The sequence below is a fragment of the Canis aureus genome, chromosome X, assembly GCF_053574225.1.
Source record: "Canis aureus isolate CA01 chromosome X, VMU_Caureus_v.1.0, whole genome shotgun sequence".
NCBI lineage: Eukaryota > Metazoa > Chordata > Mammalia > Carnivora > Canidae > Canis > Canis aureus.
The window spans coordinates 78,933,731-78,960,274 of NC_135649.1; the positions used below are offsets into that span (position 1 = coordinate 78,933,731).

The 26,544-nt window shown below is 37.6% G+C and overlaps 1 long non-coding RNA gene across 1 annotated transcript; it reads left to right on the plus strand.

The window, feature by feature from the left end:
- The first annotated feature begins 12,399 nt into the window (after nucleotides 1-12,399).
- On the plus strand, nucleotides 12,400-23,048 carry LOC144307683 (uncharacterized). The gene is made up of 4 exons (XR_013374446.1): nucleotides 12,400-12,533; nucleotides 12,971-13,102; nucleotides 19,524-19,759; nucleotides 22,829-23,048. It is a non-coding gene; the product is annotated as an uncharacterized LOC144307683 (long non-coding RNA).
- The last annotated feature ends 3,496 nt before the right edge of the window (nucleotides 23,049-26,544 follow it).

Consider the following 26,544-nt stretch of genomic DNA (forward strand, 5'->3'; position numbering starts at 1 on the left):
AAAACATTCCATTCTCATGGATTGGAAAAGCAAACAAGGCTATTCTACCCAAAGCAATATACACATCTAATGCAATCTCTATCAAAATAACACCAGTATTTTTCACAAAGTTAGAACAAACAATCCTAAAATTTGTATGGACCCACAAAAGACCCCAAGTAGCCAAAGGAATGTTGGAAAAGAAAACCAAAGCTGGAGTCATCACAATTTGGATTTCAAGCTACATTACAAAGCTGTAGTCACCAAGACAGCATGGTACTGGTACAAGAACAGGCACATAGATCAATGGAACAGAATAGAGAACCCAGAAACGGACCCACAACTGTATGGCCACGTAACCTTTGACAAAGCAGGAAAGAATATCCAATGGAAAAAAAGACAGTCTCTTCAACAAATGGTATTCAGAAAACTGGATGGTGACATGTGGAAGAATGAAACTGGACCACTTTCTTACACCAGACACAAAAATAAACTCAAAATGGATGAAAGACCTGAATGTGAGATAGGAAACCATCAAAATCCTAGGGGAAAACACTGGAAGCAACCTCTTTGACCTTGGCTGTGGCAACTTCTTATTAGACACATCACTGGAGGCAAGAGAAACAAAAGCAGAAATGAACGATTGGGAGTGCATCAAGATGAAAATCTTCTGCACAGTGAAGGAAACAATCAACAAAACTAAAAGGCAGCCTATGGGATGAGAGAAGATATTTGCACTGACATAGCTGATAAAGGGTTAGTGTCCAAAATCTATAAAGAACTTATTAAATTCGACATCCAAAAAAACAAACAATCCAGCTAAGAAATGGGCAGGAGGCAGGAATAGACACTTTAAAAAAAGATAAAGATTTCTTTTTAAGAAAGATTTTATTTATTTATTTGTTTGTTTATTTATTTATTTATTTATTTATTTATTCATTCATTTAAGAGAGAGAGAGAGAGAGAGATCATGAAATGGGCAAAAGACATGAACAGAAATCTCACAGAGGAAGACATAGACATGGCCAACACACACATGAGAAAATGCTCTGCATCACTTGCCATCAGGGAAATACAAATCAAAACCACAATGAGATACCACCTCACACCAGTGAGAATGGGGCAAATTAACAAGACAGGAAACAACAAATGTTGGAGAGGGTGCAGAGAAAAGGGAACCCTCTTACACTGTTGGCGGGAATGTGAAATGGTGCAGCTACTCTGGAAAACTGTGTGGAGGTTCCTCAAAGAGTTAAAAATATTCCTGCCCTACGACCCAGCAATTGCACTGTTGGGGATTTACCCCAAAGATACAGATGCAATGAAACGCCGGGACACCTGCACCCCGATGTTTATAGCAGCAGTGTCCACAATAGCCAAACTGTGGAAGGAGCCTCGGTGTCCATCGAAAGATGAATGGATAAAGAAGATGTGGTCTATGTATACAATGGAATATTACTCAGCCATTAGAAATGACAAATACCCACCATTTGCCTCAACATGGATGGAACTGGAGGGTATTATGCTGAGTGAAATGAGTCAATCGGAGAAGGACAAACAGTGTATGTTCTCATTCATTTGGGGAATATAAATAATAGTGAAAGAGAATAGAAGGGAAGGGAGAGGAAATTGGCGGGAAATGTCAGAAAAGGAGACAGAACATAAAGACTCCTAACTCTGGGAAATGATCTAGGGGTGGTGGAAGGGGAGGGTGGCGAGGGGTGGGGGTGAGTGGGTGATGGGCACTGAGGTGGGCACTTGACGGGATGAGCACTGGGTGTTGTTCTGTATGTTGGCAAATTGAACACCAATAAAAAATAAATTTATTATTGAAAGAGAGAGAGAGAGAGAGCGCACGCAGCACGCAAGCAGGAGGAGTGGCAGAGGGAGAGAGAGAAGCAGGTTCCTGCTGAGCAGGGAGCCAGATGTGAGACCTGATCTCAGGACCTTACCTTCAGGTAAGGTAAGCTGAAGGCAGATGCTTAACCGACTGAGCCACTCAGGTGCCCCAAATAGACACCTTTCCAAAGAAGACATCCAAATGGCCAATAGACACATGAAAAGATGCTCAACATCACTCATCATCAGGGAAATACAAATCAAAACCACAGTGAGATGCCACCTCACACCTGTCAGAATGGCTAAACGTAACAACACAGGAAGCAACAAATGTTGGTGAGGATGCAGAGAAAGGGGAACTCTCTTGTACTGCTGGTGGGAATGCAGACTGGTGCAGCCACTGTGGAAAACAGTACAGAGATTCCTCAAAAAGTTAAAAGTGGGGGATCCCTGGGTGGCTCAGCGGTTTGGCATCTGCCTTCCGCCCAGGGCGTGATCCTGGAGTCCCGGGATCGAGTCCCACATCGGTCTCCCTCGTGGAGCCTGTTTCTTCCTCTGCTTCTTCTCTCTGCCTCTCATGAATAAATAAATAAAATCTTTTAAAAAAGGTAAAAGTAGAACTACCTTATGATTCATCAATTGCACTATTAGGTATTTACCCAAAGGATACAAAAACACAGATTAGAAGGAGTATATGCACCCTGATGTTTACAGCAGCATTACCAACAATAGTCAAATTTCGGAAAGAGCCCAACTGTCGATTGACTGATGAATGGATAAATAAAAAGTGGTGTGTATGCACACACACACACACACACACACACTATATATATATATATACACACACACACACACACACACATACACACTATACACACATATATGGTATATATATCAACTGGGTGACTCAGTTGGTTAAACGTCTGACTTTATTTTAGCTCAGCTCATGATCTCAGGTAAGATTGAGCCCCATCTTGGGCACTGAGCATGCAGCCTTCTTAAGATTCTCTCTCTCCCTTTCCTTCCTCCCACCTTGCTCGCTCTCTCTATATAAAAACAAAACAAAACAACAGAGAATGAGGCAAACCACAAGAGACTCTTAACTCTAGAGAACAAACTGAGGGTTTGCTGGAGGGGAGGTAGGTGGGGAATATGCTAAGTGGGTGATGGGCATTAAGGAGGGCACTTATTATGAGCACTGGGTGTTATATGTAAGTGATGAATCACTAAATTCGACTCCTGAGACCAATACTACGCTATATGTTAACTATTTTGAATTTAAATTAACAACTTGGAGAAAAAAGACTATCATTTCATTAAACTGCTTTTGCACTTTTTTCAAAAAATGAGTTGGCTGTATTTGTGTGTAGATAGCTCTTTCTGGGTTCTTTTTTAATTAATCTCTGTGCTCATCTTTCTGCTAAAACCACACAGTCTTGATCACTGTGGCTATATAATTTGTTAAAGTCAAATAGAAGGACTTTCCTACTTGTTTCTTTCCCCATAATTCTGTTAGCTATTGTCTTAGCTTCCTGTTGTCTATTACAAATGATCTATTTCTGGCTTGATGTCCCAAAACAACATACATTTATCCTCTTACAGTTCTGGAGGTCACCTGTAGAGGTGTTGGTAGGGTCGCCCTCCCTCCAAGAGCTACAAGGGAGAAGGTTTCCTTTCCTCTTTAAACTTCTGGTGGCTCCAGGTGTTTCTTGGCTTGTGACTGCATAACTTCAATCTTTGCCTCCATCTTCACGTACCTTATCCCCTGTGTCTGTGTCATCTCTTATAAGGACAGTTATTACATTTAGTAATAACTCTCTGAGTTATCCAGCATGGTCTCATCTCAGGATCCTTAACTTAATCATATTTGCAGGGATTATTTTGCTAAATAAAGTCACATTCACAGACTTGGGGGTTAGGAAGTGGATGTATGTTTTAGGGAACCAACATTCAACCCATTTCAATTATTCTAGTTCCCTTGCCTTTCCATACAAATATTAGAATAATCTATCCTTGCTGGTAGCTTTGGTAGGAATTCCATTAAACTTATATATCATTCTGGGAGAAAAGATATCCTTGCTATGGTGAATCTTTTAATCAATGAGCATGGAATGTCTCTGTGTATTTAGATCTTTGACATCTTTCATTAGCATTTTGTAGTTTTCAGCATACGATTCTTACATGTTTTTGTTAGATTCACATATAAGTACTTTGTTTTATAGCAATTGTTCATTTAAAATTTATATAGTTTAGTTTACATAATCTTAATTTTATGATAGTATATAAAATGCAATTGATTTTTTTGTATGTTTATCTTTTATATAAATATAGCCTAGCTGAAGTCAGTTTTCAGTTCTAGAACTGTGTTCAGCTGGGTCATTTCTATTCTATCTTCAGTTTCTCTGGTTATTTTCTTATTTGTTTTCATTCTGCTATTTTACTTACATCCATAGGTGTGATTGAGATTTTTTAGGGACATAGCATAAAATACAGAGGAACTTTGGGAGACATCTCTGAGGAATTTTGTATTTAATGGTTGCACATACTATAAGTTGATAGCAAACTGGTAGCTGTGTGTTACCAAGAAAATTAAGGCTGGTAATTCAAAATGGGAGGGAGTATCAACCTTGTGTTAAATTATAATGAGAGGTCAATGAATTGAGGACTTAAAAGTGATCATTGAATTCCGTGATTTTTTTTTGGCCGTTAATGGTTTTAGCAAGAGCATGTGTAAGAGTGATTGAACCCAAACCAGACTAAAGGAGGTTGAAATTGTATGAATACTGACAAAATGATTGTAGTGCCATAAAGACTATTTTTTCACTACAGTTAAGCTGGAAATACAACACAAGGGTACATCAATACTTAAAGATACTGAGAATGCTGAAGGGCAAAGAAAGTACTGGTAATTGGTGATGTTTAGAAAAGAGGAAGAAAGGGATGCCTCGCTGGCTCTGTGGTTGAGTGTCTGCCTTCAGCTCAGGGTGTGATCCAAGAGTTCTGGTATTGAGTCCCAGATCAGACTTCTACAGGGAGCCTGCTTCTCCCTCTGCCTGTGTCTCTTCCTGTCTCTCTGGGTCTCTCATGAAAAAAAAAATCAAATCAAATCAATCAATCAATCAATCTTTAAAAAAAGAAAAAAGGAGGGAACATGTGAGTTTTGGTGCAAATAGAGATAGCTTTATAGAATAGTGGTGGAAAGGTAAGGCTATTTCTAGGTGATATCTCTGCCTAAATGAGAAAACAGTCATTTGCTAAGTATGAGGGGATAAGAGCTTGAATGAGAGTTTTGATGACAATGGAAGAGTAAATTCACAACAGAAATATGATAGGTCCCTTGGGCAGTTTAAAGGGTTCATTTATCACCATTTATTTAGAGTGGTAGCAATGTGCCACATTATATGACTTACTGTAGCCATACTTGACTGCCAAGTGCAAGCTGGGAGTGGACATAGCATCCATGGTTGGAATTATCTAATGATTGCAAAGAAAAGTCAATGGGGAAAAGGAATGAGGGTTTTTGCAATAAAGTTATTGAAAATATGAGCCATGGATTCTAATTTGGATAAGGGAAAAATACACAGTAGATGGGGAAAAAAACGAAAGAAAGAAAGTAGATGGGTCAGTTCTATCAATCGTTATGAGGTCTACAAAGTGGCGGAGTGAAAGTAGTAGAGTATCAAACTGAAAGGAGAAGGCTTTGGTTAGGGTAGGATATTTAAATAATTTTCTGAGGTGGAGATATTTTGCTTTATGATAAAATCCAGGAAGTAATTGTAGGCATAAGGAACTGAGATGAGTGGAGGAAAAAGACATTAGAGATTAGAACATGGAAAGGAGGTTTTTGGATAGGATGAATATTGAATTTATTCAGGAAGACAGCAGGAGTTAAGGTGAAAACTATGAACCATGTGCCAAGGTTATAAATGTGTGAAGTAATGTGTTTAATATGTTTGTAGGTGACAGTAATGAAGAATGGTAGAGCCAATGGCAGAAGCCTTAAAGGAGCATGGTCTTTTTCATAATGAAGATGAAGTACTGCTTGAGGTAGCACTGTGAAGTAATGATGACACCATCTTTATGTCTGTACCCTGCTATATGTGAGGAATAAGAATGAGCAGCCACACTGCAGAGAGTTGCTGTAGAAGTTGGGTGACTGGGGATAGCTAGGATTGAGTTAAGGCAGGAAGAGAAAAGAATATTCAGAGAATGTGAGAATGTAGAAGAGTCTGTATTACAAAGCAGAAATTCCAGGGAGCACAATGTAAGGATCTGAGAGACCAAGGAGAAGGAATGGAGTGCAGTACATGAAGGGAGAGGAAGCCAGAGCATTAAGAGAGAGAGGGAAAATGAGAAAATGTATTGATCCAGGCCGTGACCAGGGAAAATGGACTGGAGGCAAAATAGAGTTAACTAGGTCACTAGATTGTCAACATAGTAAGTCTTTATCATAGATTAATGGACACTAACACTATCAGAATTCTATTGCAGATTGGTGGAGGAGCTCTAAAGCCAGCACAATGGACCATGTGTTTCTGGGTTTAGAAACTTCCAGGACCCTTGAACTGTAAGGATTAGATGCAGTGATGTTGCCTAGTGCTCTGGGTCTGGAGTAGTGGAGCTGTATGGTTAGGGACAGTTTTTAAAAATATTTTATTTATTTATTCATGAGAGACACACAGAGAGAGGCAGAGACACAAGAAGCAGACTCCCTGCAAGGAGCCCGATATGGGACCCGATCCCGGACCCCGGGATCACGCTCTGAGCCAAAGACAGAGCTCAACCGCTGAGCCACCCAGGCATCCCTAGGGACAGTTTTTAATTGATGGAGTGCTTCTGAGGATGGGGATCAGTGTCAGCAAGTGCATGGTCCTGAGGGTTGGGTGTGGGGTTAAGTGCAATGATAAGAAATGTTACAAAGAGTTAATTTAGGTTCAGAGAGTTTAAATAACCTGCCAAGGACACAGTTGGCAAGTGACAGAGCTGAGATTCAAAATAAGATCTGTGCCTGTGAATCTATAATTATTTTGAAATAAAAAGTTTTTTAAAAGGTCAAAAACAACAGATGTGTTTAATTCTGAAACACTGTACTGATTTTTTAGACAGAAAGGGATACCTACAATGAAAGAGTGTCAAACTAACTTCAGTGATTTCATTCCCAAATCTGAATGCTAGAAGATAGTGATGTCTGGCATTGGCCTATGGACAACAGAGTCTTAAAAATCAAAATTTACAGATCACCAAGAGAAGTCATGTTACCAGAATAATCTCAAACCTTGAGAACAGAGGCTGTGTACAACTTAACCAGCATGGCTGAGAGTCCTAGCTCCTCTGGAAATCCCCAGACTCCAGGCAAAAGATGCCAGCCCCAGCCAGTAATGGGCTGATGTACCCACACAACTCCTTGAGGTCAATCTCCCCAATGATCTTCCCAGGACTGTCCCTGAGACCAGAGAAATCTGCCAGGAACCAAGCCTAGGGCAGTAAGATTTGCTGACTAGAGACTTGTTTCTCTTCCAGGAACATAATCCAACAACAGATGATCACGAGATTCACTGTCCTGTCATGTATGTGCCCTGCTAGATGCAATATATGCACCAAACAAATGATGCTGAATGAAAGATCTCTCTTCTTTCTTTCTCTTCTGAATTCTGTTATGATTGCAATGTTTTTCTTCCACCATTTTCTTGAGTCAAACTTCTGAGACTCTGTCCCAGTAAATGATTTATTTTGATATTTTTTAATGATATTAAGAGCATACGATTGTCAGAGGACCCAGGAATAATGGAATCTTTCCCCAGACCATTGTCAGCTTCTTCTATAAAGTTCTAAATGGGGAGATAATAGTCAGAAAACAACAAATGAAATGTAAATCGCAACTCCAAATGCCCTCTAGCTTGATAGCACCTCCTCCTGTAATGGCAGGATCCAAGCTCTACCTCAAAGTATTCCCCAGTTATTTCTCTAAGTCTCCCCCTCACACTCCCTCCTGGTCACTAAGTCTCTCCAAATAATGGGTAATATCCTATCTGTTAACATTTCAGATGAGTTTTTCTCGTTTTTGAACTTTATATAAATGGAATTATATAGTAAGATAGTCTTTTGTCTCTGGCTTCTTTTGCTAAACATTGTGAGACTCAACCCTGTCGTGTCTAACAGTAGTTTATTTATTGTAATTATTATAATGTTCTCCATCTTATAATACGCTTTTTTGCTAAAACGAGAAAATTTTCAAAGTAAGGATGCCTTTAAAAGTCATTGATGTGGAAAGATGAATGGATAAAGAAGATGTGGTTTATGTATACAATGGAATATTACTCAGCCATTAGAAACGACAAATACCCACCATTTGCTTCCATGTGGATGGAACTGGAGGGTATTATGCTGAGTGAAATAAGTCAATCGGAGAAGGACAAATATTATATGGTCTCATTCATTTGGGGAATATAAAAAATTGTGAAAGGGGATAAAGGGGAAAGAAGAAAAAATAAGTGGGAAATATCAGAAAGGGAGACAGAACATGAAGGACTCCTAACTCTGGGAAACGAACTAGGGGTGGTGGAAGGGGAGGTGGGCGGGGGGTGGGGGTGACTGGGTGATGGACACTGAGGGGGGCACTTGGCGGGATGAGCACTGGGTGTTATGCTAAATGTTGGCAAATTGAACTCCAATAAAAAATTTTTTTAATAAAATAAAAGTTATTGATGTGGAGAGGGAAGAAAGTGCTAGTGATTGGCTTCTGATTTGGTTGAACAAATCAGAAATAATTATTTAAATCCTTTAGTAACACAGAGATGTCAATTGCAACATTATTACCAGGGCAAAGATTTTATTAAATAAGACAACCAATAAGAATTACTGGCTTCTTTTAGAGTTGACTTTAACAGGACATTGCAACAATTTAAGTTTTTTGAATCTTACAAGATAATGTTGTACAAATGATATTTCCAAGGCTATATCTATATCAAGAATTTAACAATTTATAACAGCTGTTCAATACACAGAAGCCTCTATTGTGCACAAACAAAACTGATATTGTTGTGAATGTTTTCAACTTTACAACACTTTATCAAGTCAGATTCTTTAAAAAAAATTTGGGGTGAAAAATGGTAACTCTAGCTACAGAGGAAAGTAGACAATTTCTACATTGATTTTTGATATTCTCTTTTTAAGAATAATCTTTATACTGTAAAATAAAACATATAGAGAACCACATGGAATAAATGAATGGCTTAATAAATTTACTATAAGATGAAAACTACACAGGTATGAAATAGAATTTTGCCAGTCACCTAAGAAGCCCCTTCCATGTATCACATTCAAATCATAGACCCTCTTGCTGCCAGTAGGAAACCATCTTGAATTTTATCACAATCACTTCCTTGTAATTTTTTTTGCAGTTTTATTACCCAAATGTGAATCCCTAGACTGTAGTTGAATATTGTCATCCTTCGTCTTCTTCACTTGCTTACCATTTATACCAACAATACTATCAATATAATTACTGAAGATAGTAAAGCATTTTTGGTACATGTAACCCCATTTTTATCTGCCACAAATTTTTAAAAATAGGCATACTATATTTACAGTATCAGAGCATATAGCCTACAAATACTCTCTCCCACTTAACCCATGTTGATTCTTAGTTTTACCATAATTATATATTTAATTCTCACAACCAGTCCTTATGTCTGGTTATAAACATATATTTGTTATCTGAAGCTGACTCTTCTTCAGGAAAGGGTCATGGAAATGATATTTTCTGAGTCTTGCATATTGATTTGCAAGAAATTGTTAAATTTCTGTGTGTCATTTATACTTGAAAGTCAGTCTTGCTGGATGTAAAATCCTTAGCTCACATCACTATATAGCTAACCATATTAAATATGTGACCCCATTTTCTTCTGGTATAAAATGTTTCTGTTGAAAAGTCTATGATAATCTAAATTTCCTAACGCTCTAAGTCACAAGTTCTATTTTGTTCCCTAAATGCCCCGGATTTTTCCCTTTAAATTTTTTAAAAAAAAAAATTTGCCAAAATGTGTCTTTTCCTTAAGAGATTTTATTTATTCATGAGAGACACAGAGAGAGGCAAGGACATAGGCAGAGGGAGAAGCAGGCTCCCTGAGGGGAGCCCAATGTGGAAGTCCCAGGATCACATCCTGAGCCAAGGGCAGATGCTCAACCATGGATCCACCCAGGCATCCCTAAAATGTGTCTTAGTATTGGTCTCTTTAGGTCATTCTCTAGTACATTATGTGCTCATTTAGCATGTAAGGGAGAGGCCACATGGTTCTACCCTTCCTCTTTCCTGTTAGTTGAATATTGATGAGATAGCTGGCCTGGATTGCTTCTCCCCTAGCTCTTGGCATTTAGGTCTTCTTTGATTTCTTTCATCAGCAATGCATAATTTTCATCATACAGATTTTGTACACTTTTGTTAGTTTTATGCATATATATCATTTCCTCTGGAGCAATTGTAAATAGTATTGCCTTTTAATCTTTTGTTTTCCATTTTTTTCATACACATAGAAATGTAAATGACTTTTGTGTATTGATCTTGTATTGTGACCTTGCTGAACTCACTTATTAGTCTAGGAAGGTTCTGTTGTTTTTGGTAGATTCCCTTCATTTTCAATCATATCATCTGTCGAGAGAGTGTTTAATTTCTTCCTTTACAATTTGTATTACTTTTCTTTTTTTAAATTGCCTTATTGCAGTAGCTAGATCTTTCAGTACTCAGTCTTAGAGAGAGAACATTTAGCCTCATATAATTTTAAATAGATTTTATTTATTTATTTGAGAGAGAGAAAATGAGTGAGGGGGAAGGGGCAGAGGGAGAAGCAGGTTCCCTGGTGAGCAGGGAGCCAGATGCAGGGCTCGATCCCAGAACTTCATGACTTGAGCCAAAGGCAGCCACCCAGGCACCAGGTATGAGCCAGCCAGGCATCCCTAGCCTCACATCAGTAAGTATGTTTTTTTTTTTTTTAAGATGCTCTTTTCAAGTTGAGGAAATTCCTCTCTGTTTCTTGTGTAGTAACAAAAATAATCATGAATGGATGTTGGATTTTGCCAAATCCTTTTTCTGTGCAAATTATATGCCAATGCTGAAGATCAACAGTTTATCTTCATATGATTTTTTTCTTCTATGTGATTATATATATGATCATTTGATTTGTCCTCTATGTCCTGTTGATTAACTGGATTGCATTGACTGAGTTTTCAATATTGAACTAGACTTGTATACCTGTAGTAAATCCTACTTGGTTGTGACATACTCTATTTTTTATACGTTATTGGATTCCAGTTGTTAAATGTTGGTGAGGGGATTCTTGAATTTATATTTCAGGAGGGATATTGGTCTCTATAGTTTTCCTTTTTGTATGCAGTCTTTGTCTTCTTTGGTATTTGGATAATTCTGCCTTCATAAAATGAGTTGAGAAGTATTCCCTCTTCTGCCATGTGTATGTAAAAATGGTGGGCTTTTTTTAATGTTTGGTAACATTATCCAGTGAAACCATTTGGTCCTGGAGTTTTCTTTTTGGGGAGATTTTATTTTTTGGGGGGGGGGGATTTTTTTTTCCTAAGTTGAACCTTCTTTTTTTTTTAATTTTTATTTATTTATGATAGTCACAGAGAGAGAGAGAGAGAGAGAGAGAGAGAGAGAGAGAGAGAGGCAGAGACACAGGCAGAGGGAGAAGCAGGCTCCATGCACCGGGAGCCCGACGTGGGATTCGATCCTCGGTCTCCAGGATCGCGCCCTGGGCCAAAGGCAGGCGCCAAACCGCTGCGCCACCCAGGGATCCCCTGATCATATGTTTCTATCCTTCTACCAGTACATTAATGTTTTCATTACTGTAACTATATGGTACAATATCAAGTTGGGGGGAGATTTTAATATACATTTATTTTCCATAATGGTTATAGGTATATTCAGTTTGTATTTTCTTGGCTGCATTTTGGTAGTTTGTGGTTACTGAGGATTGGTCCATTTTTACTCAGCTGTCAAATTAAGTAAACATAAATTTATTTTTATCATCCCTTGTTTTTCTAATTTTTATAGCTGTGTTTAAAATATACATAACAGGGATTCCTGGGTGGTGCAGCGGTTTGGCGCCTGCCTTTGGCCCAGGGTGTGATCCTGGAGACCCGCATCGAATCCCACGTCGGACTCCCGGTGCATGGAGCCTGCTTCTCCCTCTGCCTGTGTCTCTGCCTCTCTCTCTCTCTCTGTGACTATCATAAATAAATAAAAATTTAAAAATAAAATAAAATATACATAACATTTACTATCTTAACCATTCTTAAGTGTACGGTTCAGTAATGTTTTTTTTAAAGATTTTATTTATTTATTCATGAGAAACCGAGAAAGAAGCAGAGAGACAGACAGAGGGAGAAGCAGGCTCCTCGCAGGGAGCCTGATGCGGGATTCCATCTCCAGATCAGGAACATGCCCTAAGCCAAAGGCAGATACTCAACTGCTTAGCCACCCAGGCAGCCTCAGTTCAGTAATGTTAAGTATATTTACAATGCTGAACAACCAATCTCAAGAAATTTTTCTTTTTTTTTTTCAAGAAATTTTTCAACTTGCATACCTGAAACTCTTAAACCATTAAACAATAAGTGAATGGATAGCCCCATGTCCCCCTCCCAGGACCTGGCAACCACCACTCAACTTTATGTCTCTATGAATTTGACTACTCTATACACATCATGTAAGTGATGACTGGCATATTTCACTTAGCATAATGTCCTCAAGGTTCATCTACTTTGTAGCATATGTCAGAATTTCCTTCATTTTTAGGCCTGAATAATATCTCATTGCATGAATATAATACATTTGTTTATCCATTCATCCACTGATGGACTCTTGAGTTGCTTCTGCATTTTGGCTATTGTGGAAAATGCTTGCTATGAACATAAGTGTACAAATATCTTTTGAAACCTTGATTTCAATTATTTTGGATTTATATCCAGGAGTGAAATTGCTGGATCATATGGTAATTCTATTTTTAATTTTTTTGAGGAACAACCATACTGTTTCCAGAGTGATTACACCATTTTACATTGCCACCAAAGTGCACAGGTTTCCAATTTCTCCACATCCTCACTAACACTTGTTATTTTCTGTTTTGTTTTGCTTTGTTTTTAGAGAATCAGCCAAACTATAGAGAAGATTTAACTTGCAATTCAAATGACAATTCTGGTGCTACATATATAAGGTACTAATAAATACTAAGTGCAGCTATGTTCTTGCCTGGATTCTGCTACTCTTCAGCTTCAGGTGGGCCAAAATTCAAAGCCAGATCATCTTCATTAGAATGTTAAATGGTTTATCTTTTTATTATTTTTTATTTTATTTTTTATTATTTTTGTATATTTTTTATTGTAGTTCAATTTGCCAGTGCTGATCCCGTCAAGTGCCCCCTCAGTGCCCGTAACCCAGTCACCCCAATCCCCCGTCCACCTCCCTTTCCACGACCCCTTGTTCGTTTACCAGAGTTAGCAGTCTCTCATGTTCTGTCACCCTCACTGATATTTCCCACTCATTTTCTCTCCTTTCCCCTTTATTCCCTTTCACTATTTTTTATATTCCCCAAATTAATAAGACCATATAATGTTTGTCCTTCTCCAATTGAGTTACTTCACTCAGCTTAATACCCTCTAGGTCTATCCACCTTGAAGCAAATGGTGGGTATTTGTCATTTCTAATGGCTGAGTAATATTCCATTGTATACATAAACCACATCTTCTTTATCCATTCATCTTTCGATGGACACCGAGGCTCCTTCCACAGTTTGGCTATTGTGGACATTGCTGCTAGAAACATCGGGGTGCAGGTGCCCCGGCGTTTCACTGCCTCTGTATGTTTGGGATAAATCCCCAGCAGTGCAATTGCTGGGTCGTAAGGCAGCTCTATTTTTAACTCTTTGAGGAACCTCCACACAGTTTTCCAGACTGGCTGCACCAGTTCACATTCCCACCAACAGTGCAAGAGGGTTCCCTTTTCTCCGCATCCTCTCCAACATTTGTTGTTTCCTGTCTTGTTAATTTTCCCCATTCTCACTGGTGTGAGGTGGTATCTCATTGTGGTTTTGATTTGTATTTGCCTGATGGCAAGTGATGCGGAGCATTTTCTCATGTGCTTGTGGGCCATGTGTATGTCTTCCTCTGTGAGATTTCTGTTCATGTCTTTTGCCCATTTCATGATTGGATTGTTTGTTTCTTGGGTGTTGAGTTTAATACGTTCTTTATAGGTCTTGGATACTAGCCCTTTATCTGATAGGTCATTTGCAAATATCTTCTCCCATTCTGTAGGTTGTCTTTTAGATGGTTGACTGTTTCTTTTGCTGTGCAGAAGTTTTTATTTTGATTAAGTCCCAATAGTTTATTTTTGCTTTTGTTTTCCTTGCCTCGGGAAATATATCTAGAAAACTGTTGCTACAACCAACAGCCTGTGTCATTTTCTAGGATTTTTACAATTTCAGGTCTCACATTTAGGTCTTCAATCCATATGGGGGTTATTTTCATGTATGGTGTTAAAAAGTGGACAAATTTCATTCTTTTGCATGTAGCCATCCAGTTTTCCTAACACCATTTTTTAAAGAGACTGTCTTTTCCATTGCATATTCTTGCTTCCTTTGTCAAAGATTAATGAACCATATAATTGTGGGTTTGTTTCTGGGCTTTCTTTTCACTTCTATTATCTATGTGTCTATTTTTGTGCCAGTATCATACTGTTTTTACTATTACAGTATCCAGAATATAACTTGAACTCTGCAATTTTGATACCTCCCATTTTCTTTTTCTTTTTCAGTATTGTTTTTGCTATTTGGGGTCTTTTGTGGTTCTATACAAATTTTAGGATTGTTTATTCTGTGAAAATTTCTGTTGGTATCGTGATAGGGATTGTATTTAATGTGTAGATTGCTTTGGGTTGTATAGACATTTTAACATTGTTCTTCCAATCCATAGCATGGAATGTCTTTCCATTTCCTTGTGTCATCTTCAATTTCTTTCACCAATGCTTTATAGTTTCCAGAGTACAATTCTTCTACCTCCATGGTTAAGTTTATTCCTAGAGAAATAATAAATCTTGTTATTATTATTTTTGGCACAATTATAAATAGAATTGTGTTATTAATTTCTCCTTCTGCTGCTTCATTATTAGTATGTAGAAATGTAACAATCCTATATGTTAATTTTGTATTCTGTAACTACTGAATTCACTTATCAGTTCTAGTAGTTTTCTGGTAGTCTTTTGGGTTTTCTATATATAGCTCACACTTTCTACAGATAACAAAAGTTTCATTTCTTCCTTACCAATTTGGATAGCTCTTACTTCTTTTTGTTGTCTGATTGCTGTGGCTAGGACTTCCAGTACTGTGTTGAGAAAAGTCATGAGAGTGGACATCCTTGTCTTGTTCCTGACCTTAGGGGGAAGTTCTGAGTTTTTCCCCATTGAGTATGATGTTTGCTGTGGGTTTTTCATAAGTGGCCTTTATTAGGTTGAGATGTTTTCTTTAAATCTACTTTGTTGAGGGTTTTTATCATGAACGGATGTTGTACTTTGTCAGATGCTTTTTCTGCATCTATTGAAGTGATCATATGGTTCCTATCCTTTCTCTTATTGATGTGATATATCATGTGGATTGATTTGAAAATATTGAACCACGCTTGCAACCCAGAAATAAATCCCACAAGATCATGGTGAATAATTTTAAATTTGTTGTTAGATTCAGTTAGCTAGTATTTTGTTAAGGATTTTTGCATCTATGTTCATGAGGGATATTGGCCTGTAGTTCTCTTTTTGTGGTATCTTTATCTGGTTTTAGAGTCAGGGTAATGCTGGCCTCATAGAATGAATTTGGATGTTTTCCTTCCTTTTCTATTTTTTTGGAACTGTTTGAGAAGAATAGTATTAATTTTTCTTTAACTATTTGATAGAATTTGCCTATGAAGCTATCTGGCCCTGGAATTTTGTTTATTGGGAGTTATTTGATAACTGATCCAATGCCCTTGCTGGTTATCAGTCTGTTCAAATTTTCTATTTCTTTATTTTTGGGTTTTGGTAATTTATATGTTTCTAGGATTTTATCCATTTGTTCTGGGTTGTCCAATTTGTTGGCATAGAGTTTTTCATAATAGTCTCTTCAAATTGTATTTCTATGGTGTTAGGTCTTATTTCTCCCCTTTAATCTGTGATTTTATTTATTTGAGGCCTTGTCTTTTTTCTTGATGAGCCTGGCTAGAAGTTTATCAATTGTGTTGATTTCTTTCAAAGGACCAGCTCCTGGTTTCATTGATCTATTCTATCATGTTTTCCATTTCTATATTATTTATTTATACTCTAATCTTATTATTGCTTTCCTTCTGCCAGTTTTATGTTTTGTTTATTGTTCTTTATCCAGTCCTTTTAAGTGTAGGGTTAAGTTGTTTGAAATTTTTCTTGCTTCTTGAGGTAGCCCTGTATTGCTATAAACTTCCCTCTTAGTACCGCATTTACTGCATCCAAAAGGTTTTGGACTGTTGTGTTTTTATTTTCTGTGTGTGTGTGTGTGTGTGTGTGTGTGTGTTTATTTTCATTTGTTTCCATGTACTTTTAAAATTTCTTCATTGATATCCTGGTTGACTCATTCATTGCATAGGGGCATATTATTTAACCTCCATGTATTTATGCTCTTTCCAGATTTTCTCTTGTGGTTGACTTCTAGTTTCAAACCATTGTGGTCAGAAAAGGTGCATGGTACGAGGTGCCTAGGTGGCTCAGTCAACTGACTGAGGTCCTGGAATCCAGTCCCCCATTGGGCTTCCACTCCTCTGGGAGTCTGCCTCTCCCTCTCCTCCTCCATCTCTCACTTGTAAATGATCTCTCTCTCTCTCTCTCTCAAATAAATAAAGTCTTTTTTAAAAAAAGAAAGAAGGAAAAGATGCATGTTATGACTTTGATTCTTTTGTATTTGTTGAGGCCTGTTTAGTGACCAAATATGTGATCTATTCTGGAAAGTGTTATGTGTACACCTGAAAAGAATGTGTATTCTGCTGTTTTAGGTTGGAATGTTCTGAATATATCTGTTAACCCCATCCGGTCCAGTGTGTTATTCAAAGCCATTGTTTCCTTATTGATTTTCTTTTAAGTTCATCTGTCCATCAATGTAAGTAGAGTGTTAAAGTCCACTACTATTACTGTATTATTATCAGTTAGTTCCTTTATGTTTGTTTCTAACAGTTTATATATTTGGGTGTTAATATTTTGGGTGCATATTTTCTTTCTTTTTTTTTTAAATTTTTATTTATTTATGATAGTCACACAGAGAGAGAGAGAGGCAGAGACATAGGCAGAGGGAGAAGCAGGCTCCATGCACCGGGAGCCCGACGTGGGATTCCATCCCAGGTCTCCAGGATCGTGCCCTGGGCCAAAGGCAGGCGCCAAACTGCTGTGTCACCCAGGGATCCCCGGGTGCATATTTTCAATTGTTATATTTTCTTGTTGGATTGGTCCCTTTGATATTATATAGTGTCCTACTTTGTCTCTTGTTACAGTCTTTGTTTTAAATTCTAGTTCATCTGAGGTAAGTATTGCTACTCTAACTTTATTTTCATATCCACTTGCATGCTAGATGTTACTCTATCCCCTCACTTTCCATCTGCGGGTGTCTGTAGGTCTAAAATGAGTCTCTTATGGGAAGCATATAGATGTGTCTTATTTATTTCATCCATTCTGTCACCTTACATCTTTTGATTGGAGCATTTAGCCCATTTACATTCAAAATAATTATTTACTCCCTCTGCCTGTGTCTCTGCCTCTCTCTCTCTCTCTCTCTCTCTCTCTATGTGACTATCATAAATAAATAAAATTAAAAAAAAAAAAAAAAAAAAAAAAAAAAAAAAAAAAGGGATCCCTGGGTGGCGCAGCGGTTTGGCGCCTGCCTTTGGCCCAGGGCGCGATCCTGGAGACCCGGGATCGAATCCCACGTGGGGCTCCCGGTGCATGGAGCCTGCTTCTCCCTCTGCCTGTGTCTCTGCCTCTCTCTCTCTCTCTCTCTCTCTCTCTATGTGACTATCATAAATAAATAAAATTAAAAAAAAAAAAAAAAAAAAAAAACAAAATAATTATTTATAGATATATATTTATTGCCATTTTATTATTTGTTCGGTGGATTTTGAAGATTTTCTCTGATTCTTTCTTGTCTTTCTCTCTTTTATGGCTGCTGTTTTCTTTAGTCATATATTTGGATTTATTTTTATTCTTTGCAAATTCATTAGTGGGTTTTGATGTATGGTTATCCACAAAATTTGGATATAATCTCTTCTACTATATAGTAGTCTATATTAATTTGATGGTTATTTAAGTTTGAACCCATTCTTACTCCTCTCCTCCTCATGTTTTTGGTATATGTTGTTGTATTTTACATCCTTTTGTTTTGTGAGTTTCTGAACTGGTTTTTTAACAGGAATATTCATTTTTACTACTTTTGTGTTTTCCTATCATTATACAGTCACTTTTGACCTCTCCTTTCGACTCAGAGTTCCCTTTAATATTTCTTACAGGGCTGGTTTTGTAGTTATGAACTCATTTAGTTTTTGTTTATCTGAGAAATTCTTTATCTCTTCTTCTATTCTGAATGATAGCCTTGCTGGATAAAGTATTCTTGGCTGTAGATTTTTCCCATTAGCATTTTGAACCTATCATGCCACTCCCTTCCCTTCTGGCTTGCCTCTTTCTGCTGAGAAATCCCCTGCTAACCTTATGGGCTTTCCCTTGTATGTAACTGTCTTCTTTTGTCTTGATGCTATTTTTTTTAATTGGAGTTCAATTTGCCAACATAGAGCTTATCACCCAGTGCTCATCCCGTCAAGTGCCCCCCTCAGTGCCCGTCACCCAGTCACCCCAACCCCCCGCTCACCTCCCTTTCCACTACCCCTTGTTCATTACCTTGAGTTAGGAGTCTTTCATGTTCTGTCACCCTCACTGATATTTCCCACTCATTTTCTTCTCCTTTCCCCTTTATTCCCTTTCACTATTGATGCTTTTAAATTTTTTTCTTCATCAGTACATTTTGCCATTTTAATTATAGTATGTCTTAGTGTGGATCTACTTTTGTTGATTTTGTTGGGGGTTCTCTGTGCCTCCTAGATTTAGATATCTGTTTCCTTCCCTAGATTAGGGAATATTTCAGCTATTATTTCTTCAAATAAATGTTGTACCCCATTTTCTCTCTCTTCCCCTTCTGGAGCTCCTATAATATGAATGCAATAACAGGTGATGGAGTCACTGAGTCCCCTAAGTCTATTATCATGTTGCAGAATCCTTTTTTTGTCTTTTGTTCAACTTGGTTACTTTCCATTACTCTGTTTTCTAGGTCATTAATTCTTTCCTTTGCTTTTCCTAGCCTGCTGTTCATTTTATCAAGTATATTTCTCATTCTATTTATTTATCTCTTCTGTTATTCCTTATCCCTGTGTTAGAGGTCTCGCTGATGTCTTTTACTCTTTCCTCAAGTCCAGTGAGTATCTTTATCATCATTACTTTAAATTCTCTATCATGCATGTTATATATAGATATAGACATAGATATAGATATAGATATAGATATCTTTTTTCCTTAGATCTCTGGTCATGGTTTTGTCTAGTTCTTTTATTTGGGTCAAATTCCTCTATATTCTCATTTTGTCTAAGCGTCTGCATGTGTTTCTATGTTTTAGGAAAGTCATCTACATCTTCTGTTCTTGAAGTTAATGGCTTTATGAAGAAGATATTTTCTGGTGCCCTGCAGTATAGTGTCCACTGTTCCCCAGGACCTGGCCTTTCAGGGAGTGTCTCCAATGTGTGCTGCTAGTGCTCTGCTGTTGGGTGTTGGCCACTTTAGCCTTCAGACCAGTCAACTGCAGAGGCTCTCTTTGCCTGTTTGGAGCAGTGTTTGGTTCCTGGCCTCAAAGGGGTAAGTTTTACCTAGGTGTGCTCTGGTCTGCTTGTGAAATGAATCCTGTCACCACCACCTCCAGAACTGAAGCCATACAAAGTTCCTGGGTTGGGAGACACAGTGTTGGCAGGAGGTTTGGGCAGTTATTCTGGAGTAGGGGGCCCACCATGCTGGGTCTGAAGAAGCATGACTGGGAAAGGGCGGTTTCACCAGACTGAGGGGGGCAGAAGGAGTTTTTCTAAACAAGTTAAGTAGTGAGTGTAGGCACTATATTGGTTCCCACAGGTGGCCCTGTGCCTATCCAGAGGGAAATGGCACCTGCCAGGTCTCCTCTCCCACCCCAACCCCTTCCCCAGTTGAGGGTTCTCTCTGTGAATGCTGCCTCTCTCAACATGTTCCAAGATGAGCAAATAACCTCCCCACTGCGTGCTCCAAGTGCTCCTCCAATCACTGTTTCCATGCTGTATGTCCATGGGTCATTTGCTCTGCCTTTTCTTCAAAAAGAGCCCCAATGCCCTCCATGCCCTCTCAGAACCAAACCTGTTGATCATTAATACTCTTGCTTTTAAGCCCCACTTGTTGCAAGAACTAACAAAATTCAGCTCCTCTCACTTTCCAAGCCAATTGCTATGGAGATTTGTCTTCCCTATTTGGGCTTCCATGTGTGCTAGTCTGTCTCTTGCCCTCTCTGCAACCATGGCTTCCTCTCCCATTTTGGAGGTGATGATACATTTCTCTCCCAAACCATGTCTCCACCCTTTTTACCTTCTTTGATGAAGCCTCCTCTCTGACTTTGGTTTTGGAGTTTGTTCTGCCGGTCCTTAGGTCGATTTCTGGGGTATTTAGGAAGATATGATAGTTTATCTAGAATTCATGGGGCAAGGTGAGCATAGGGTCCTACTCTCCACCACCATCTTCCCAACCTCTTCTAAAGTCCTTTAACACTGAGAAATTCTCTTATATCATGTCTTTGATGCATTCCTCTCCTTTGTTCTCTCGTGGAACTCCTTAACATTAGATGTTAAACCTCCTGGATTGATCTCTTATAGTTTATCCTTTCTCTCCTATTTTCCATCTCCCTCCCTCACTTTTTCTCCCTGTTTTCCTCTTTCCTCCCTTCACAGCTCTCTCCATCTCTTCTTTTTGTCTTTCTTTTTATTTTCTGGAAGAAAATTTGACTTTATCTTCCCATCTTTCTATTGCATTTCCTTTCATTTTGGCAATCACACTTATAATTTTGAAATATTCATTAATGTTCTCTTCTCCTTTCTTAGAGCATTTTGTTCATATTTTATGGATGTGTTACCACCTTAAATCTCTGAAGGAGATGATTAGAGGCATTTTTATATTTCCTTCTCTTATTTGAAATACCTACTTCCTTTGAGATTGTTTACTTCCATCACTTATTTTTGTCTCTTTCTTTCATGTTGCAGAATTTTCTCAAATACTTATCAATCCATGGTTGTTGACTGGTATTTAAGAATGCAGCAATAAAAATATGATTGAAAGCTCTGTGTGTGAGGAAAGAGGTAGGCAACTGGTGACTTTCCTTTAGAATGATTGAAGGAAAACTGACTGCTATGCTGCAGAGTCTCTGAATGTCAGAAAGCAAAAATATTTTCCCTGAGGTTGTTTAGTTTCCTTAGAGCAGAACCCTCTGGTTTTTGCCTAATGAGTAGATACCTAGCTGCTGTGCATTGTGCATAAGGGGATAAGTCAATGATTTTATATTCAGCCTTTCAATTAAACTGTTTTCAGCCTCACATCTCATTCCCACCCTTCATCATACCTGATGTTGTCAAGACCCAAGACATTCAAGGTTACTGCAGAGAAAGATCAGGTCCTTCCTTCATCACATCACCTCCATGCATACTCCCAGCTATGGCATCCTCCGCTATTCTTTTTTCAGTCACCACTCCTCCATTTAATTCCTATCTCCCAGAAATCTATTCTAATATCTTCTTTTTTGCTGATAGACCCCCCTCCCATTCTCTTCATCATTGTGTTTTTGTACCTTTTCCCTTTTCCCGTACTGTCTTTTTAGCAGTCTCAAGAAGGAGTGGAAATAAACATGTGGTAAGTCTGCCAACTTGACCTGGAAGTCTACTAGCTTACTTTTAACATTTAGATATTTTTTAATTTATCCTTCTGGTAATTGTCTACCATATCTCTAAATAATATACAGATATTTTCTATTTATCAACTTATTTATCAATTTTAGTCATTTTCTACTAACATAATGGTATTTATACTACTCAACTGCCCTCCTCTAATGCCCTTAGTATAGCCATATCACTAATTATATATCTAATATTCCCTACCTTTGTACCTTTAATAGTAGACTTATACTCCCTCTCTCTATCTCTCTTCTGTCATCTGTACTTTTATGTTTTTCTTAATAAGGTTAGTAATATTTACACTCTGTTTTGTAACCACAATTAAATCATCCATACTTTGCCAATAGGTCATTCTGAAAGTTTAAAGTCAATAAAGTATTTACACTATTATGAGTATGTACATATTGTTCCACAAAGACCTAATGAGTGTACTGAAATTACATTTCTTTTCTTCTACAATTTGTTTCCCCTGAGGTTTCTAATTACCCTTTTCCCTTGAATTTTCCAATTTATTACCTTCTCAAGTTGTTCTAAATTCTCAAGGAGGTATAAAATCATTTGAATCCCTGTTTTTACCAGATGCCTTCTTCTTGGAGCCTTTTGTCTTCCTACTCCAATTTGGACTGATTACTCTGTAGGCCTTGTGGCATAGCTGTGATTCTGGAACATTAATTACTCTTCTGGATTGGGCACCATATCATACTGTTTCCTAGTTTACTCTCTTGTAGTGGACATTGTGATCATTCTTCAACATCCATTCCTCTCTTCCTCCATTGTATAACAACTAAGCAGTTTGAGTGGGATTGATCACACCATCAGCTCTAGGTATAAGCCTATGTGAATAAACCAATCTGAGCAATTTTACCTTCCTTGCCACAGTGATAATTGTTTCAGGGGTGATTAAATCACACTGAGGATTAGGATTTTTTACAGCTTTTGAGGAAAATAATTGACCTGTTTTTTTTCCTAGATATGAGCAAAAAAGCATGTTGTCTGATTGGTGCTGTTAGCCATCTTGTGAACATATGAAAGGCATACCTGAGGATGGAGCTGACAAATGAAGAAGCCAGAATCAAGAGGGCCACAGAGAAACGGGACCATATTACTGATCATACCATGCCTGAAGTCTGCTCTACCTATGAACTTCTCAATTAAATGAGCCAATAAATTGCATTTATTACTTAAACCAATTTCAATTGGGTTTTCTGTTGCTTGCATCTGAAAGCATTCTAACTCATGATTTTGGTTGTCTTCCTTTGGAGAGGACACAAGCATATTTTTGGTTATATGAGTTCTATTTGCACTATATTAAGTGGAAGCCTTTTAGTGTAAATATGGGACTAAGGGTATACATGAATGTTGGACAACCAAAGGAGTGAACCCTAGTGACTGCCTAGCATCTAAATCTCCATCTTGTTTTAGAAGATTCTTCCCTAGTTTGAGTCTTGGTGGGAGGCAGGGCCCTACTTCCTACCGTGGAAACTGAAGATAGATACTTCCTTTCCCTGTCCACCAGGCAGCAAGGGTTGAATACTCTACTTATGGCTTTGCATCTGTAGTCATAAACACAAAGGAGACAGGAATATAAAAATCAACAGATAGGTGATAGATTAGGAGAATATATTTGCAATGTGCAAAAATGACAAAAGATTAATAACTGAAAAAGAAGGCAGTAAACCCAAAAGGAAACAAGGCATAGGATATGGAGAGTAATTTACAGAGGTAAACTTGAATATATTGATATTTTCAAGTCTGCTAATAAATTGAGAAATGAAAATTAAAATAACAGTGAGAAAGTGCTACAAGGATGGCAATATGTAGAAATTCATATATTATCAATGCTGATGTGGATGTGAGAAGGAAAACTGTGGATGGGAGTGTAAACTGGTACAGGTATTCCAGAGATTAATTTGGCAGTATCTCCTGAAATTAAATATGTGTAGATCTTACAACCCCAAAATGTCCCCCCTGAGAACATCTTCCAGAGAAATTCTCATACAGGTCCTTAAGGGAATATAGCTGAGGTTGTTTGTTATAGCATTGTTTGTGATAGTGAAGAATTGGGAACAATCTAGGTGTCCATCACAATGGGACCAGATAAGCAGACTGTGGCATATTTATATGATAGAAAATATTAAACAATAAAAAGAAATGACCTAAATTTACTACAGTCACACAGATAAGTCTTCAAAGCCTAGTGTTGAGTGAAAAGTAAAAAACAGAATGAGATTACAGCATAACACCATTTATGTAATTATTTTAAAAACACTATTTTCATGGGTATATCTATTTTCATGGGTTATATCTAAATAAACATATGAAAGATGGATTAGAAGTCTATATACAAAAAAACACACACAGACACAAAAAAAAGAAGTCTATATACATGAAATACACTCAAGTAGCTCACTGAGGTGTGCAGTAGAATGGAAGTGGGGATGGGAATCAAAAGGTAAAAATAATAATACAATGAGATAAAGCAAAAGAGAGTCCCCAATGAACTGGGGAAAGTAATGTGCCATGGATTGAAGAGTGTAAGTAAAACAATGCCAACATTGACCACAAATGAATGACAACAGACGGGAGGATGGCTAGACCTCATCCAGAGTGGCGGGTTGTGGTAGGGTGACATCCAGGGATTGCAGCAGGGCAGGTACCAGGATCAGTACCAGCATTCTAATCTGGCTGTTCCCATAATGTGGCCTTAGCTGTGCCTTCTCCTGCCCATGTCTCCAGGCTTCTGTAAACTACAATGATAACCTTGTAATAAGTCCCTTTTCTGCTTAAGTTAACTAAAATCGGTTTCTGTTACTGGCACCCAAAAGTCCTGACTGAAGACATCATGCATTTCTTTGGAAAACATCCTCAAGTAACTGCTTTAAAAAGGCAAAATTTGGGGTTTTTGCATTATTTTATCTTCATATTTGGATGATAGTTTGGTTTTAGAATTCTATGTTCAAAAAATCTGTTCTTTTGAATTTTTGAAGGTATTGCATTTAGCATGTAGTGTTGCTGATTAGAAGCTGGGTGCTATTATTTTCATTCTTTGTTAGCAATCTGTTTTCCCATATCTGAAGATTTATGATTTTTTAAAAAAATTTATGCTGTTTTGAAATGTCATGATGATAGGCCTAGTGGTGGGATGTTTTATACTTCATCTGTTTTGCTAGACACATGGTGAGCAGGCTCTTTTAATCTAAAGATTCACATCTCTCTACTCTAAAAAATTGTTGTATTTATAAATGTCCTGTTCTTTATTTTTGTTCTTTCTTTCTACAATTCCTATTATTTGGATATATCTCCTGATATATATATATATATATATATATATATATATATATATATATATCTTTGTCTTTGCATTTTATTTTCTCTCATATTTTCCACATATTGGTGTGGTTATTTTTGAAGATTTTTTATCGGGATAATTGTAGATTCACTGTCAGTTTTAAGAAATAACATACTTTGCCTAGTTCCCCAATTATAACATTTTGCAGAACCTTAATTTTACATCACAACTAAGATATTTTAAAAATTAGTATACTTTTAAAAATATTTTATTTATTTATTCATAAGAGACACACAGAGAAAGGCAGAGACACAGGCAGAGGTAGAGGCAGGCTCCCTATAGGGAGCTTGATGAGGGACTTTTTCCCCAGGATCCCTGCGATCATGACCTGAGCCAAAGGCAGATGCTCAACCACTGAGCCACCCAGGTGCCCAAGTATACTTTTAAATCAGTTTTATGTTTACAAAAAATTAAGTGGAAATTATTTAGAGTTCTCACTCACCTCCTCAATCTCTCCTCAGTTTGCCCTATTACTAACAACTTGCGTTATCGTGGTACATTTCTTACAACTGACAAATTGTTATTGGTATATTATTATTCACTAAACTCCACAGTTTACATTAGGTTCATTCTGTCTTGTGCATTCTATGGGTTTTGACAAATGCATTATGACATGTATCCACAGTACCAAACTGAATATTTTATCTACCCTAAAAATTACCTTTGCTCCATCAGCCTCCCTCCCTACAAATCCCTATCAACCACCAATTTTATTTTGTCTCCATAGTATTGTTTTTTAAATTGCGGTAAAATACACATAATATATTTACCACTTTAACCATTTTTAAGTACACAGTTCAATAGTGTTAAATATATTCACATTGTTGTGCAAACAATTTGCAGGAGTTTTTCATCTTGAAAAACTTAAAAATATCTACTCATTAAGCAACAACTCCCATTACTACTTATGCCTGACCCCTGGCAGAAACCATTCTCCTTTCTGTCTCTATGGACTTGACTACTCAAGGTACCTCATCTAAGTAGAATCATACGGTGTTTATCTTTTTGTGATCTCACCAATTTCATTTAGTGTAATGTCCTCAAATTCATCCATGCTGTAGCATATGTAAGAATTTCCTTCTTTTGTAAGGCCAAATAGTATTTCATTTTACATATATACCACATTTTGTTTCTCCATCCTTCTAACAGTGGACACTATTGTTGCTTCCACTTCCTAGTTACTGTGATTAGAGCTGCTATGAACATGGTAAAAATATCTCTTCAAGACCCAATTTTCAATTCTTTTGGGTGTATACCCAGAGTCGAATTGCTGGAACATATGTTAATTCTACTTTTATTTTTTGTAGAACCACCACACTGTTTTCCATAGTGGCTAC